The sequence below is a fragment of the Bos grunniens genome, chromosome 7 (genome assembly GCF_055505025.1).
Source record: "Bos grunniens cultivar Pamir isolate PY7600 chromosome 7, Bosgru_T2T1.0, whole genome shotgun sequence".
Lineage (NCBI taxonomy): Eukaryota > Metazoa > Chordata > Mammalia > Artiodactyla > Bovidae > Bos > Bos grunniens.
Genome location: NC_141171.1, coordinates 54,047,626 through 54,064,528, shown reverse-complemented (window position 1 = coordinate 54,064,528; position 16,903 = coordinate 54,047,626). Strand labels below are relative to the sequence as shown.

The window sequence follows — 16,903 nt, the reverse complement described above, 5'->3', positions numbered from 1 at the left end:
CCCACTCAACAAGATGATACTCCATGAGAAAATTCTTTTTTTTTTTTTAAATGTAATCCAGGAGAAATTCTGATCAGAAGGATAACATAATCAGTTATGCTTCTCTGTAGACTCAGAAAGGTCTCAACTACTAAGACTTAAATGCCTCTGTTCCATGAGATATAAGAGCTTCACAAGCTAGCATAATAAAGCCCCGTGAGAGGATGAGTTCACGACAGGCGAACACCAGAATATGCTACTTTTCATATTTATTTGACTAACTGAAATGTGTCAGCACTGTACTTTGTATCTATGTCTGTTAACATGGTAGGTCTCTGAAGCTATTCCACAGTTTTCCCTTAGTCATTACGCTAAGTCTTTTACCAACTTCTCTACAGGCAAGTCCATGAAAGATCAGAATGTTTAGCCAATAAGCTGGAAACCTAGAGTACATAACAGTCTCTAGGTGCTAGTTACCTGCTACCTAGCTAATAGTCACCCACAAAGAGCACCAATATTAAACATGGCATGTAAACATTTATAAAGCCCATTGAACTGAACCATCTTAACAACCTTTAATTAGTTAAAATAACAGATCTGTATGACTAGATCTATTTCACAGATGAAAAGTCAGGGATAAAAGGAACTACATCAAAGGTTAAGGGATTGGCCCTTTTCCATGTGGCTGAGCTCCAATAAGAACAATGGCTCCAAGACTGAACAGTCAGGGGTTCTCACTTTAGTTTGTTGCTGCATCTATAAACTGACCATAATCCTTTCATGAGGTACAATCAAGATTTCAAATCCACTGATGGGAGTGTGGGCAATGTTACTGGGAGAGAAACTGACAAATTGAGAGCAAGCGAGTGAATGAGAGAGAGAGAGACAGGTATGCATACATGCAAATATGGACACACATTTATGCACTGGGTAATCTATTTCTTTTCATGAAGATTTTTTTAAACAAAGGAAATAGCCCATCTGAATGGCATAGCTTTGAAAAGGAGTGTACTTTCACCTCAAAAAGGATACAGGCAGAAAATTACATTCCTTCCCATGAACCTGAAATAAATGAGACTTAGGTTGGAAAAGCTGGATTACTGGTGCACTGGGCCAAGGCACCAAAATGACTGAAATGTATAAACCTACATGTGCTATCAACGAACTTATGAGCTACATGTGGATAGGCAACTGACAGAGAAAATGATTATTTCACGGTGTCCTGAAAAATTCATGCCTCTTCATATACAAGAGCTGACACCCCCTGGAAAAGTTCTGGAGATCAGTTATTATGACCAATGAAAAATAAAATCCCAGATCTCTAACCTCCATGAAGAATCACATGAGTAGAACATCAACATTTTTATATAGGTTTACATTTCTGATGCTAAAGAATACAATTCTTTTTAAAAAAATTCAACAACATATGTTTCACAACTCATAAAAATTAGAAAAAAAATATGAGTGAATTACATCTTAATACATCTCCCCATTCCTGAAACTCTATACCAACATCTAGCTCCTTGCTACACCTAAACTGCTATCTCCTAAAATGTCAATGTAGTCCAAGCTGAAGTGAAATAGCAGCTCATCTTATTTATCTATACCTATAAAATGTGTTTATATACAGTGGTACATGTTAGAATATGAGTGAACACACAAATCCTTCTGTTACATTTATTGCCTTAATCACAAAAATAGATTCATCAGGGAATTATGCCAGGAGAGTTATTACTTCAACACATGCCAGGCAAAACCTGGTTTATCCTCATAGGCAGCACCAAACTGAATTCTGCTACTCTGGAAGCAAATTATAAAACAAAGTACAGTGTCGACAAACAGGAATTACAGATCCAGTGTGTGAAAACTAACAATATCATTAGGCAGAGAACAGCAAATAATACCTGGGAAAAGAGACACAAATGACTCAAACAGTGCAGTTGAGATCTGGGCCCCAATCCCCTACCCTTCAGGCTCTTGGTGAGTGTCATTCATAAAGCCCAAATCCAGTACTTTTTGATGAGGAAGTCAAGGTGTTTAATGACAAGCTTCTGAAATGCTTCCAACTGTACAAGCTTCAAAGCCTAACACCTTAGCTCTTGTCATCCTGTTCTGCCCAGCTTGTTGGGAAAGGTGGGTGAAGAACGCCAAGCTGCTGGCAATGGAGACGAGAAGAGAATGTGGCACAGGCTAAAGAAACACTCTGAGGAAACAGTGGCACCCAAGCCCCAGGAGAAATGCCATCAGGAAGTGACTTCAGCAGACCAACCTGGATGTGTGTAAACCGCAAAGATGAATCAACGTAATGAACATCAGGAACTCAGGTAACGCCAAACCCCTCACCATGGCCCATGTGATTAGACCCTGCCTATCCGTCTAACCTCAGGTCATGCGGTTCTGCTCTCACTCTCAGCTCCAACTCCCCTGGACTCCTGCAGCCTCTTACACCTAACGACGTGTGATTCACCAACTAGGACAGCCCGCAACTCCTTCTAAGCACTGAAGCAGGGAACCAGAATGACAAGATCCCTGCTTTTGACATACTGGCATTCTATTCCAATTGGAAAGACAGTACATAGTACATTAGTAAGAATATCTGACTGTGAAAGTGACAAGAAGATATGAAACAGGAGCATATGATAAAAAACAGTGAGGAGCACCAATCTAAGTAGACTAGGGAAGGCCTCCCTAAAGGGAAGATGGTTGAGTTGAGCCTGTTCATCAGAATGCAGTCTGTAAGTCTACAGATGAGGAGACTACAAAGCACATGTATAAATGCACAGGCAAGTAAGAACTATCTTCAACCACAAACATCAGAGCCTGCCTGAGACCTCTTTAAAAGTTATATGCTAAATGAGTCTGGTTCCTTTTCCGCAGGAATTCCGAAGTCTTTGTCAACAGCTGTTTAACCCAAGTGGAAGCCCTGGGATCTTTGCCAATCCTATGGTTTCCCACACAATGATGGGAACGCCCTGAGGCTTTGGCAGCTCACCCCACCCCATCCACCTCTGTGGCCCCAACCCAGTTCGGAAGTGGCTCTTCCTGAAAACAAGTCACTAGCAGATCTACTGCTCAGTCTTGCAAACAGAAGGCCACCTTCCAGAAATTTATATGGAAGGAGAAAATCACATGGAAGGGAGAAAATCCTGGTGACAGGTGCCAGCATGTGGATGGGCTACGTAAAAAGCTAAGTAATCATTAAACAGGGGCAGGAAATAAACAAAGGAGAAACCCATTAGAAAGATCAAGTATGTGTGGCAAACTCGAGGGGAGGGAGTAGCAAGGTTCAGGGTGTCCTGCTACTCTGTGGAAGGTAGGATTCCACAGAAGGTAGGAGAGCGTATGAATTGGTGTTGGTGCTTAAAAAAAACAAATAGCAAGAGGCTTCAAGAAGTCAGAGCACAGTTCTAGATGTGGCTGTCTCCTGAAGCCTCAGTATAACTGTAAGTTCTTTAGACTCCTGATCCAATGAAGGCAGGATGCCTGTAAGAGCACCTTGGGCATCAAACGAGAGAGCTCGTTGCCAATGAGTCAGGGGTGTGAACCACAGTGGTCAGCTCAGCACAGGCAGTATCTTTGGATATGCAGATCTAAGAACCTCCTGCAAGGATGGTGGTCCAGCGAGGTTATAACATCTGGCTACATACACACAAACACACACACACACACACGCATGTGTGTGCACATACCCACGTGCATGCATACACAACCCTACCCAGATGTACACTCCCTTAAACATGCACATCCCCACATATGACTCCCCCACCCTCAGCACAGACACAGAATGTGAAATTTACACACTCTGTGAATAAAATGTTTCTATCTCCCTTAACACAGAACCAGTAAATGTCATTCAGTTCAGTTCTGTCACTCAGTCGTGTCGCAACTCTTTGCGACCCCGTGAATCGCAGCACGCCAGGTCTTTTAAGGTGTAGTGACCATTTAAAAATAGCTATCCTTTTTCTTTCTCTTGGTGTTATCATCAGGGGGGAAAAAAACTAAGACTTAACTCCCTCCCCTGCCTGTTTTTTGGGGTGTTTTTTTTTTTGGTATTATAAGTGAAAAGCATCCATTGTGGTATAATGAAAAAGACAGCAAAACACAAAGAAAATAAAAATCACTCATAATTCCACTGAGCAGAAATAACTAAGTTTTACCCCATTTTTTAAGATTTACATGTTATGCCCTATGCTTTTCCCAGGCACACAAACATACATGGATACAGACATGTATCCTAATGTATCTTAATACAAGCCAGAATCATACTGTGTGTACACAATTTTATAACCTGTTTCTATTGCTCTACTATGAATTTTTCACATATCATTCACTGTCCTATTCTACATATTTAAGGTTTCTAGTATTCAACTGTATGGATCTGGACTTCCCTGGTGGCGCAGATGGTAAAGCGTCTGCCTACAATGCGGAGACCCGGGTTTCATCTCTAGGGCAGGAAGATCTCCTGGAGAAGGAAATGGGAACCCACTCCAGTATTCTTGCCTGGGAAATTCCATGGACGGAGAAGCCTGGTAGGGTACAGTCCATGGGGTCGCAAAGAGTCGGACACGACTGAGAGACTTCACTCACTCACTCACTGTATGGATATTCTATAATTTATTTAAGAAATCCTCTTTTATTGGATAATCCAATTGTTTTCAATACTGGCACATCTTTCTTTCTCTAGAATAAATTCACAGAAGTGGGATTTCTAGATTAAAGCGTATAAATACTTTTAATATATACTAGCAAACTGTCATCTAGGAGACTTCTATCCATTTACACCCCCACCTAGAATGTTTTAGTTCTCTGAGCCCTAAGGCAATACTATTTTGAAATTTTTAATAAGTAGTAAATGATATTGTACCTATCTCATTTTAAGTTGCATTTCTTTGATTAGTTACAGTACTGAATTTTTTCCAATTGTTTATTGACTCAACAACTTTGCTAAGGGTCCAGATAAAACAATTAGTCTTCTACAGAGCAGACCAAAAGTCTCAGGTAAAATAATAAGATACACCAGGCAAGGATGGCATCTTACTATATTTTTAAAAATAAACACAATTCTACATCTATTAAAGCATTCCTGTAATTATAATTCATCTATTGTTCATGCAATTTAATGGTCAAGGAAAAAAACTTAACATCAAATTCCTCTCTATGAGGCCAGGAAAGGGAGAATTTCCCTGGCCCAGCATTTGGTGCAGGAGAATAACTGGGTCTACAGGAGGGAAGTGTTCAGCAGTGTGTGCCCCGTTCATCAATGCAAGCCTTATTCATCAATGTACGCCCAGTACCTGGCAGGACAAGCACTTAACATTTGTGGGCTATTCTCAGGCTGGTGGTCAAGGGACTTGAAGGAACTCAAGCTTCAAAATATCAGCCCTGCTGATTTCAATATATTGCACCCATGCCAATGGGTACCAGGGCACTTGGGAGGCAGCATATAAATGATGTGGCTGCCAAAGAGGCCAAAAAAGGACCACCGTCCCTCTCTAATCTACTTCACAGGGAGCTTGTAAGGACAGAGCAACAAAAAGAGGTGAAAAGGGTTCTGAAGACTATCTGGTGCTGTGCCAAGTGGGATGAAGAGAAGGAGGACGCAGAGAACAAATTTAAACAGAAGCCTCGAGGAGGCAGGATTGATGGGTACATGCAGAGACTGCGTTATAATGAAGCAAGTCTTGGTATGAAACCAGCCTTTCTGTGAGCTGTGTATGGAGACAGCCTGTCTCCATGGACCCTGGGTGGGTGATAAAAACGGCATAGAGTGTAACCAGGGCACAAAGTCCTGAAAATACACTTTTAACTGTGGGCTGAGGGGTCGCACAGAGTTGGACACGACTGAAGCGACTTAGCAGCAGCAGCAGCATGGCTGTTGGGCTCTTATTTATCATACAAAGGTTCTTCTTGATAGATTTTTCTTTCCATCTAGAGCGTTCTACAGCTTCTCTAGGACGTCCATTTGTGTGGAGTTAGTTTTATTTCTCCTTTTGGAATTTGCTGTGACTACTGAATCTGATGTTTCAGATCTTCCAGTTTAAGGTCCAATAGGAAGTCAGCTATTAGCAGAACTAAGCATGGTTGTGCACGTTTTATGAGGGTCAGCATTTTGAGTCGGAGAGAAAAAAAAAAAATCCTACGATAAGAACTTATTCTAGGGAAGAGTTAAAAAAAAAAAAAAACTCACACAGCTTTGGCATGTTTGGGGTTCAATATAGAGGTCTTTGGTGAAGGAAACCTCTTGAAACAGCTGGGTGGCATTTCTATAAGGCCCTGACAGGAAAGATCCACACTCTGGTAATTCCTGATCAAGCAGATTGGAGCCCTGAGCCTGAGAGGCAGGAAGGTGGTGGGGGAAGAGTGGATGACAGTTTGGAAGGGATCTGGCGTGTGCCAAGAGCACAGGAGTGCCGCCACCCAGGCACCTACTAGAGGGGACAGAGAGGAGCTTCAAGGTCCGTGCCCTTGTCTCCTAGTTCTGCTGGCTTCCAGCTCCATGAACAACCTGGCCATGTATGTATAACAGACACACTCAATTATGAAACATGGCAGTAATCACTATAAGTGAGCCTGCAACCTTAAGCTCCTGTTGGAAAAGCTACTGCTGCTCCTGATTTCTGCTCCCCACCCTCCAGACTCCTGTACTACCAATGCCACTGAAGCCCTCCCAGAGATAGAACCTGTTGCCATGGTACCTGCTTTCCCCACTCTCAGGGAGGGCATGCTCCAAGCCATTATGAAAATAAAAAGCTTTTATGTTTCACCTCACCTCCTGTTTCTCTCTCTGTCTTGTCCAGTTAAATTTTGAGTAGTGCTCACAGCAGAAATTGAAATGTGGGCATTTCAATTACAGCAATAACAAAAAATTAATAATCCAGTTTCCACAAAGAGGGAAGGTACAAAATAACTGTTCAAAGGAACAGTGGATATGTGTTTGGGTTAGGTAGAGGAAAAAAAGAAAAAATGAAAAGTAATTAAAGAAAGACATTCTCTGAAGATCATTAGATCTGACAGACACCAAAGCACTGTCTGGTCATTTGCTGAGGAAAAGAGAGGAAGAAAAGTCAGTAATGGTAATGGCTGATGAGAAAGAGTCCCCCGGAGGGCTGTTTCTTTGTTAACAGAAACCAAAAGAAGGAGTGAGAGCTGTCTGGAAGCCCAACCAAAGACACATTTGACTAGATCCCTGGAGAGAAATCCAAGGTGATATATCAGTCACAACCCTGTATTATGGGACTTATTGGTACCCACCATGGAATGCAGAATGAAAAAAATAATGAGAAAGCAATAAGAACAGTTGTACCATGAGTGGAGCAACTTTCTGTACTGTCCTTATCTCCAAAAAGGCATCCCTCCTGTCAGCACTCACTCCCATTCTCTCCTAACTCTGAGGTTATTGTCCATGAGGGAGCTGACCTGGCATGTGACTTCCTCCCAGGGATGCTTCCCAAGTGAGGAAAAGCTTCAGACCTCTATTTATGTCCGGAAAACGGAGAGAGATATATTGATCCACGTGGAGAAAGCAGCAGCAAAGGAGAAGCTTAGTTAAGTCCAGACCTCACCAAAGATGTTGAGGTTTCTTCTCCTGCTCACAAAGCCAGAGAAGTCCCTAAGGCAACTGCCAAGCAGTAACTGCTCTAGTTCGGTGCCTGGAATATCTAAAGATAGGAGAAAGAATGCTAACCCTCCACACTCAGACCACTGGAGGTGATTAAGCCTAAAATTATGAAGATGATTTCATAAAATAGATGATAATAAGTAGAACAAATAATGTCCAGCTATAAAATGCCACGCCTAATGGTTATCAGTCTAAAAAGCACTTTAACAACAGAGAAGTTCAAGGAGAAGAAAGTCGGTATCACTGAATTTGCTCATGCTGTACCACGACTTATGTTGCCAAGTACAAGGCTAGAGACAGAAAGTTCATTCACTACTTTCTAATGCCATGTGGGTCATGGATGTGTGGGCTTTTCTTTATAAGAGCTCTTTATATTGAAGATATAAAGAGATGTGGGAGCTCTTTATATTGAAGAGATCATTACAGATTCTCTATTTCTAGAGTGTTCTGCAGCTTCACTAAGATATCAACTTGTGTGGACTTAGTTTTATTCTATCCATTGGATGTGTGATTACTGAATCTGATGCTTCATATCTCTCAATTTAAGAAAATTCTCAGCCCTAAACTCATCAAATATTACCTCTTCCTATTCTCTTTAGTCTCACCTTCTAGCACATCTTAGAGACATATTTTCATTCTGCCTTCCATGTCTCTCTAAATATTTTCTGTTTCATTATCTCTCTGAACTGCAGTCTAGCAATCTTCTAAAATACATATTCCAGTTCATTCACTCTCTCCTCAGCTTTGTTTAATTTGGTATTTATTTGGAGTTTTTAATTTTAATGATTTTTTAAACTTCTATAAGTTCTATTGATTCTTCCAATGCTGCCTACCCTTCTGGGTTTAGTCCTTTCTTTATGTTTTTGGTTGTTGTTCAGTTGCTCAGTCGTGTCCAGCTCTTTGCGACCCCATGGACTGCAGCGCACCAGGCTTCCCTGTCCTTCACTGTCTCCCAGAGTTTGCTCAAACTCACGTCCATTGAGTCGGTGATGCCATCCAACCATCACATCCTGTCGCCCCCTTCTCTTCCTTCCCTCAATCTTTCCCAGCATCAGGGTCTTTTCCAAAGAGTTGGCTCTTCACATCAGGGGACCAAAGTACTGGAGCTGGAGCTTCAGCTTCAGCATCAGTCCTTTCAATGAATATTCAGAGTTGATTTCCTTAAGGAGTGACTGGTTTGATCTCCTTGCTGTCCAAAAGACTCTCAAGAGTCTTCTCCAACACCACAGTTCAAAAGCATCAATTCTTCAGCATTCAGCTTTCTTTATGGTTCAACTCTCACATCTGTATGTGACTACTGAAAAAAACCATAGCTTTGACTGTATGAACCTTTGTTGGCAAAGCGATGTCTTTGTTTTTTAATACACCATCTAGGTTTGTCATAGCTTTCCTTCTAAGGAGTAAGCGTCTTTTAATTCCATGGCTGCAGTCACCATCTGCAGTGATTTTGGAGCCCAAGAAAATAAAATTTGGTACCGTTTCCACTTTTTCCCCTCCTATTTGCCATGAAGTGATGGGACTGAATGTCATGGTCTTCGTTTTTTGACTGTTGAGTTTTAAGCCAGCTTTTTTACTTTCCTCTTTCACCCTCATCAAGAGACTCTTCTTCTTTGCTTTCTGTCATGAGAGTGTGTCATCTGCCTATCTAAGGTTGCTGATATTTCTCCCAGCAATCTTGATTCCAGTTTGTGATTCATCCAGCCTGGCATTTTGCATGATGTACTCTGCATAGAAGTTAAATAAGCAGAGTGACAATATATAGGCTTGATGTACTCCTTTCCCAATTTGGAACCAGTCTGTTGTTCCATGTCCAGTTCTTACTGTTGCTTCTTGACCTGCATATGTTGCTCAGGAGACAGGTAAGGTGGTCTGGCATTTCCATCTCTTCAAAAAGTTTTCACAGTTTGTCGTGATCCACACAGTCAAAGGTTTTAGCATAGTCAATGAAGCAGAAGTAGATGATTTTCTGGAATTCCCTTACTTTTTCTATGATATAACAGATGTTGGCGATTTGATCTCTGGTTCCTCTGCCTTTTCTAAATCCAGCCTGTACATCTGGAAGTTCTTGGTTCAAATATTACTGAAGCCTAGTTTGAAGGATTTTGACCATTATCTTGCAAGCATGAGAAACAAGTGCAATTGTACAGCAGTTTGAACATTCTTTGGCATTGTCCTTCTTTGGGATTGGAATAAAAACAGACCTTTTCCAGTCCTGTGGGCATTACTGAGTTTTCCAAATTTGCTGACATATTGAGTGCAGCATTTTCACAGCATCATCTTTTAGGATTTGAAATAGCTTAGCTGAAATTCAAACACCTCCACCAGCTGCTTGCAGTAATGCTTCCTAAGGCCCACTTCACTTCACACGCCAGGATGGATGGCTCTAGGTAAGTGACCACATCATCATTAAGACCTTTTTTGTCTAGTTCTTCTCTGAATTCTTGCCATCTCTTCTTAATCCCTTGCTGTTTCTGCTGTTGTGCATAATTCTGCTATTATGTCCATCTTTGCATGAAATGTTCCTTTGGTATCTCCAATTTCCTTTTAGAGATCTCTAGTCTTTCACATTCTATTGTTTTCCTCTATTTCTTTGCATTGTTCACTTAAGAAGACTTTCTTATCTCTCCTTGCTATTCTTTGGAACTGTATCTTCAATTGGGTATATCTTCTTTCCCTTTCTCCTTTGCCTTATGCTTATCTTCTTTTCTCAGATGTTTCTAAGGCTTCCTCAGATAACCACTTTGCTTTATGTTTTTAAACATATTTATTTTACAGTCTCTGTGGGATTTTTCTGTTACTGTTTTATTATCGGCATTTTTAAAATTCTGATACTCCTGTACATTACTCCCAGTGACTCTAGTTGATAACAGATTATTTTTCCTGTGTGTTTATGATTCTGAACTTATCTGTAGAGGAGCTTTATTTATGGAAATACTAAGTACTTCAGATGAAGTACATACTCAAGAAGTATCACTGAGTGATGTTGGTAAAATAAACTTGAATGAGGTCATAAATTTCCTTACAGATCCCAGGCTGAGATAGTGAAGTAAATTCCCTACTGTACTCCTGTGCTACAAGTGAGTGATTGAGTGAGTGAAGTCGCTCAGCCGTGTATGACTCTGCGACTCCATGGACTGTAGCTTACCAGGCTTCTCCATCCATGGGATTCTCCAGGCAAGAATACTGGAGTGGGTTACCATTTCCTTCTCCAGGGGATCTTCCCAACCCAGGGATCAAACCCAGGTCTCCTGCATTGGAGGCAGACGCTTTAACCTCTGAGCCACCAGGGAAGCCTGTACTCCTGTGCTACAAAGTAGATTAATGAAGCAACTGACAAACAACTAATCTCAAAAATATACAAGCAATTCCTACAGCTCAACTCCAGAAAAATAAATGACCCAATCAAAAAATGGGCCAAAGAACTAAATAGACATTTCTCCAAAGAAGACATACAGATGGCTAACAAACACATGAAAAGATGCTCAACATCACTCATTATCAGAGAAATGCAAATCAAAACCACTATGAGGTACCATTTCACACCAGTCAGAATGGCTGCGATCCAAAAGTCTACAAATAATAAATGCTGGAGAGGGTGTGGAGAAAAGGGAACCCTCTTACACTGTTGCTGGGAATGCAAACTAGTACAACCACTATGGAGAACAGTGTGGAGATTCCTTAAAAAACTGGAAACAGAACTGCCTTATGATCCAGCAATCCCACTGCCGGGCATACACACTGAGGAAACCAGAAGGGAAAGAGATACGTGTACCCCAATGTTCATCGCAGCACTGTTTATAATAGCCAGGACATGGAAGCAACCTAGATGTCCATCAGCAGATGAATGGATAAGAAAGCTATGGTACATACACACAATGGAGTATTACTCAGCCATTAAAAAGAATACATTTGAATCAGTTCTAATGAGGGGGATGAAACTGGAGCCTATTATACAGAGTGAAGTAAGCCAGAAGGAAAAACACCAATACAGTATACTAACGCATATATATGGAATTTAGAAAGATGGTAACAATAACCCGGTGTACGAGACAGCAAAAGAGACACTGATGTATAGAACAGTCTTATGGACTCTGTGGGAGAGGGAGAGGGTGGGAAGATTTGGGAGAATGACATTGAAACATGTAAAATATCATGTAAGAAACGAGTTGCCAGTCCAGGTTCGATGCACGATACTGGATGCTTGGGGCTAGTGCACTGGGACGACCCAGAGGGATGGTATGGGGAGGGAGGAGGGAGGAGGGTTCAGGATGGGGAACACATGTACACCTGTGGCGGATTCATTTTGATATTTGGCAAAACTAATACAATTATGTAAAGTTTAAAAATAAAATAAAATTAATTAAAAAAAATAAAATAAAATCCAGGCCACATTTTCGATGAAAGTGAAGCTGTCCAGGATCCAAGATTAAGGCAGGAGTCTCAGTTTTAACTCCTCCTATCCTCAAGCAGCCCCCAGGTCTCATCTCCATCCACACAAGATTTTAAAATCCAAGGTAACTGGCACTGATTACCTGACATTCCTCTAACTTCCCAATGCCTAACTGTCCTGCCTTCCTAGGACAGTTACAATGTCAGCAGGCTCTTATTAATTTTCTAGGGAAAAGTAATTTTTGCTTGACTTTGTACTTACTACTGATGAGGATTCAGTCTCTGGGAAGATAGATTTCAATTTGTGTTAAAATGGGTAAGTTTGCATATATTTTTGTCTGATAGAGAGGCAAATAATTTCTGTCCAGGAGACAAAATAATCTCATAAATTAAGATTTTTGTTGTCCTACTGAACATTAACCAGTTACCAGTTATGAGTCTAACTCACTGATCTTATTTTCAGTGCTTTTTTCTTTCATCAACTATATAAATAAGTTAGGAGCCTCATAAATTTTTGACATGTGCTCTTTCTATACTTTTTAAAAAATATTTTTAAAATTTTTTGAAAACTGTACACTAATTCTACTGGGAATCTATCACATGTAAGGCAAAGTGTTAACTTCTTTATATATGTTGTATGATTAAATTCAATTCCCATGAGGGAGGGGTGATTATTGCACTTTGACAGATGAGGAAACTGAGGCCCAGAGAAACTGAATAATCTATTCAAGGTCACCAGGCCAAGAAGGAACTGAGCTATGATTCAAATCCTATGCTCTCTGTTTTTTTTAATTTGTTTTTTAATAGGAGGAAAATTGCTTTACAAGCTCATGTTCTTTTGTCTTCATAATGTAATGAAGTGATATTATTTTCCTATAACATCTACCCACTGGTGTTAATACCACAAGGAGTTGTCCATTTCTTTTCAAGACAAAATATTCCAGCTAATGCAAATTAAAACCACACTAACTTTTAAAAACAAGTAAATAATTTGAAGGTAGATAATTCAATCTGTGTTTCACATTTATCTTACACACAACTTAATCTCCTACTGATTATTCCCATGAACTGATTTTATGTTAAAGTTGAACTCACCACTAAAGGTAATATAATTATTTAAAAAGTAACAGGTATGCTACCCAATGCAAAGACCAAGGAAGTCTATATGGTTTGTACTGTAACATTTCAACTTATGGTGAAATATACCAAGAACATCTGCAGAACAGGAAGAGTCTAAAAGGGAATTTAACATGAGAATTCTAACCTTTGAATTTCAAATTATTTAATTAAACAGGCTCTCAAAAACAGAAAACAAGAAAGAGCTGCAATCAGCTCTTTTCAATAAGTAAAAAGGTACAGTATAGAATTCTGAGAAGTTAGGAACCTGAGTTTGAGCCACTTTTTAAAAATTGAAATTCTACAAAAATCAATTTTCAAAAATCTGTAGATTTTTGTAATCTAAAAAAAAAATGCCCCACTTAAACTGTCATCAAACAAGATATACTAAAGATATCTGAATCAAAAAATACTAGATGTTAATAGGCAACACAGGGGAATTTTCAGATAAGTTCTGCAATCATAGTAAAAGCGAAAGTGTTAGTCACTCAGTCATGTCCCACTCTTTGTGACCCTATGGACTGTAGCCCTCCAGGCTCCTCTGTCCATGGAATTCTCCAGGCAAGAATACTGGAGATGGTTGCCATTTCCTTTTCCAGGGGATCTTCCCTGACCCAGGGATTGAACCTGGGTATCTTGCATTGCCAGATGGATTCTTTACTATCAATCGTGTTCGTCGCTCAGTCATGCCCAGCTCTTTGTGACCCCATGGACTGCAGCCCACCAGGCTTCTCTGTCCATGAGATTTTCAATCAAAGAATTCCTCAAATTCTCAGAGTATTACTTCTATACAAGTAAGTAAATTTGCTTTAATATACAAGGAAATTTCTTCAAATTCTTTCCTTGTTCTTCTTAAAGGAAGAGGCAGGAATAATCATATTTAATAGAAGGTGATTTTGGTTTAAGCTGTTAACAGGGGTTTTCAAAGTGTGGTCCATGGACTCCTGAAGGATCTCCAGGACCTTTTCAAGGCTTCCATGAGATGCAATAACAAGTGTATGTAAAAATGCTCATGCCTTAGCACTAATCTAGCAGTGGCACCAAGCTGTACCAGTAATCACTGTACTCTTTACCACCACAGACTCACATGTTAAAGAAAAAAACAAACAAAAAATACCCTAGAGAAAGTAGTAACAATTATTAATTTGATTAAACCCTGACTGTTTACTTAGCACATGTTTTTAAAATTTTATATATATATTTAACTTTCTCTCTTGTATTGGGGTACAGTTGATTAACAATGTTGTGACGGTTTCAGGTGGACAGTGAAGGGACTCAGCCATACATATACATACATCCATTCTCCCCCAAACAAATATTTTTTAGATTGTAATGAATAGGAAATAGGCACGAAGTACTTCTATTACATACCAGAACTGACGTGAGGGAGAGCAGTTGTGCAATTATTTGAGCTGCAACTAAACTAACCTCTTTTCTCATGAAACACCATTTTAGCTTGAAAGAACACCTGAGAGACTGTGGTTACTCAGACTTCGGTATTTGGCAGACATTTTTCTCAGAAATGAACCAAGTTGAGTCTGTCACTGCAAGGAAAACAACTGACAGTATTTGGTATAATGATAAAATTCATTCTTTCAAGCAGTAAGTATAATTCTAGAAAATCTGGATTTGCCACCATGAGTCTGATAGGTTCCCAATACTTAAAGACTACCTGAAAAATGCTATCGGTAGTGATACTAATAAATACTATTTTAAAAAAATATATTGTATGATGAAATATGCCCAAACTGGAAGATTTTAATCAATATTTTTTCAAATGACCAACCTACATTTAAAAAATCATGCATGGGTAAAATTATGCATCCCGGGTTTTATAATCTTATGCATCTCAGACTAATAAATTTAACCATTCTGTCAAAAGCCAGGATGACACAATGCACCCTATATGCCATACTGTGATAGGTCCTGGGAACGAAGGCGTGAGCAAACCAACAGGTGGTCCCTGAACTCTGCACTCTTGCAGGGTTCGTACTTTAGTAGATGATAAACATTCATCAGATAATGGCTCACATTAAAGAAACGGTACAGTAGTTGAGAGTCCTCTATGAAGGAAAGGTTACAACCTCAGAAGCATGAAAAACAGAAGACTTTACTAAACTGAAGATGGAAAGAAGAGTTCCAGAGGACCAGTTGCACCAACTTTACCTGGGAACTTGTCAGAAATGCCAGATCCCAGGCTCTTCCAAGAACTGCTGAAGGAGAATCTGCATTTTAATAAGCTTCCTAAGTCATTCCCGCTTTAGAAGCACTCACTGTTCTAAAGAATGTACAGGCATTCATTCTATGAAGGAAGAATACTCTTGAAGAGGTAACAGTCCCAGGCACTATGGTCAGAGGAGGGTGTGTTTGAAGAACTCAAAGAAAGCTATAGTGGCTGGAACAGAAAGAGCCTGGGAAGGATGGTACGGGAGCTCTCAGGGGCTAGCAGACACTGAACCTGGGCGTGAGTAAACAGAGGGATTAGAATGCTACCTCCTGAACTCCATCAGACAGGCCTTCCGGCACTAAACTGATTTTCAAACAAACCCAACAGTTAGATTCTCATCCTTTTACAGTTGCCGAAGGGCAAATTCCTTTAATTCCAATGAAAGAACCAAGCTCTTAAGCACAAGTGGCAACAGCTCTGGTTCCCCACAATGAAACAATAGGGCAGCTTTGCAAAGCCTTAATTTGAATGTGTGTAAGAGAGCATATTAACTTCTTGAAGCCTTGGAGGCCCCTCATTACTAGCAAGGCCTGAACTCTTAAGAATGAGTGACTGTGCTCTTAATTCTGCGTAAATCTTTATTCTCTGTTTATTTGGGCCCTCTGATATCAAACGTGGGTCACAATGTCACTGATCCTGGTGAACACTGTATCTAGTCCTTGGGAAACTGAATGGAACATGACCCAGCAGGACAAACTCTAAAGGCTGTACTGCAGGAGCTGTACCAAAGAGATGCAGTCAACACATATTTGAGAGATGGAGAGATAGAGACAGAGAAAAAGAGAGAGAGAGAACATGACCCACAGCTTTGTGGCTCCAGGTATTCATGGATGTCTGAGCATGGAAGGAACCAATTATGCCCAGCAGTCCCCTCTGTACTGACTAAAACAAGTCGTATGAAGACCCCCAGGAAGGAGGAAGACTCCCAGTGTGGATGGAGACTACAGAAGAGAATTTACACTGGAAGCATCTCAGCAGCAGCCTGAAGTGCTGGGAAGGGCAGGAAATACCTTGATTAAAACAAGGAAGATTGGCTCAATCTCCAAGCTAATAAACCCTAAAGTAATGTCCAAGGTGAAGACAACTCAAGGGCAGAATTTTCTCATTGTGGAGCTCTACACTAAGGTCACAGGTGTGGATTTAGGTATACTGGCAAAAATTGCAGTATGATAAACAAAAAATAAAAATGGAGGCCTAGGTTCATTTCCTCCAAAGTCAAAATTCTAAATAATGATAGATAGGGGGTTTATGTCATTTTAGCAATACCAGAGGGGGCTGGAAGTCTTCTAGTTCTTTGAATGGCTGTACCCAGATGTACAATTATTTTTTCCAGATAGTCTGGAAAGAAAAAGATTCTTTCAACAAAGATCAACAACCTCATGTCCGGTCAGTGGAAGCTGCGTTGCCACTGTCTGGAACCCCAGAGTCAGCTCTGACGATCAAAGACTGGAATGAAGACTCTTGCTTCTTTGTGAAAATCCTTGATGAACAATCTATCAACTCTAAGAGGTTGAAAGTTTCCTTGTGTAAAAGGGATCAGTGCAGCCAAAACTATTTAAACATTAAAAAGGTTA

The 16,903-nt window shown here is 40.2% G+C and overlaps 1 protein-coding gene across 9 annotated transcripts in view; it reads right to left on the bottom strand.

Annotated features, from left to right (window-relative positions):
• Window positions 1-16,903, bottom strand: part of ARHGAP26 (Rho GTPase activating protein 26) — a 475,560-nt gene that overhangs the window by 116,871 nt on the left and 341,786 nt on the right. The gene's annotated exons all lie outside the window — the stretch shown is intronic.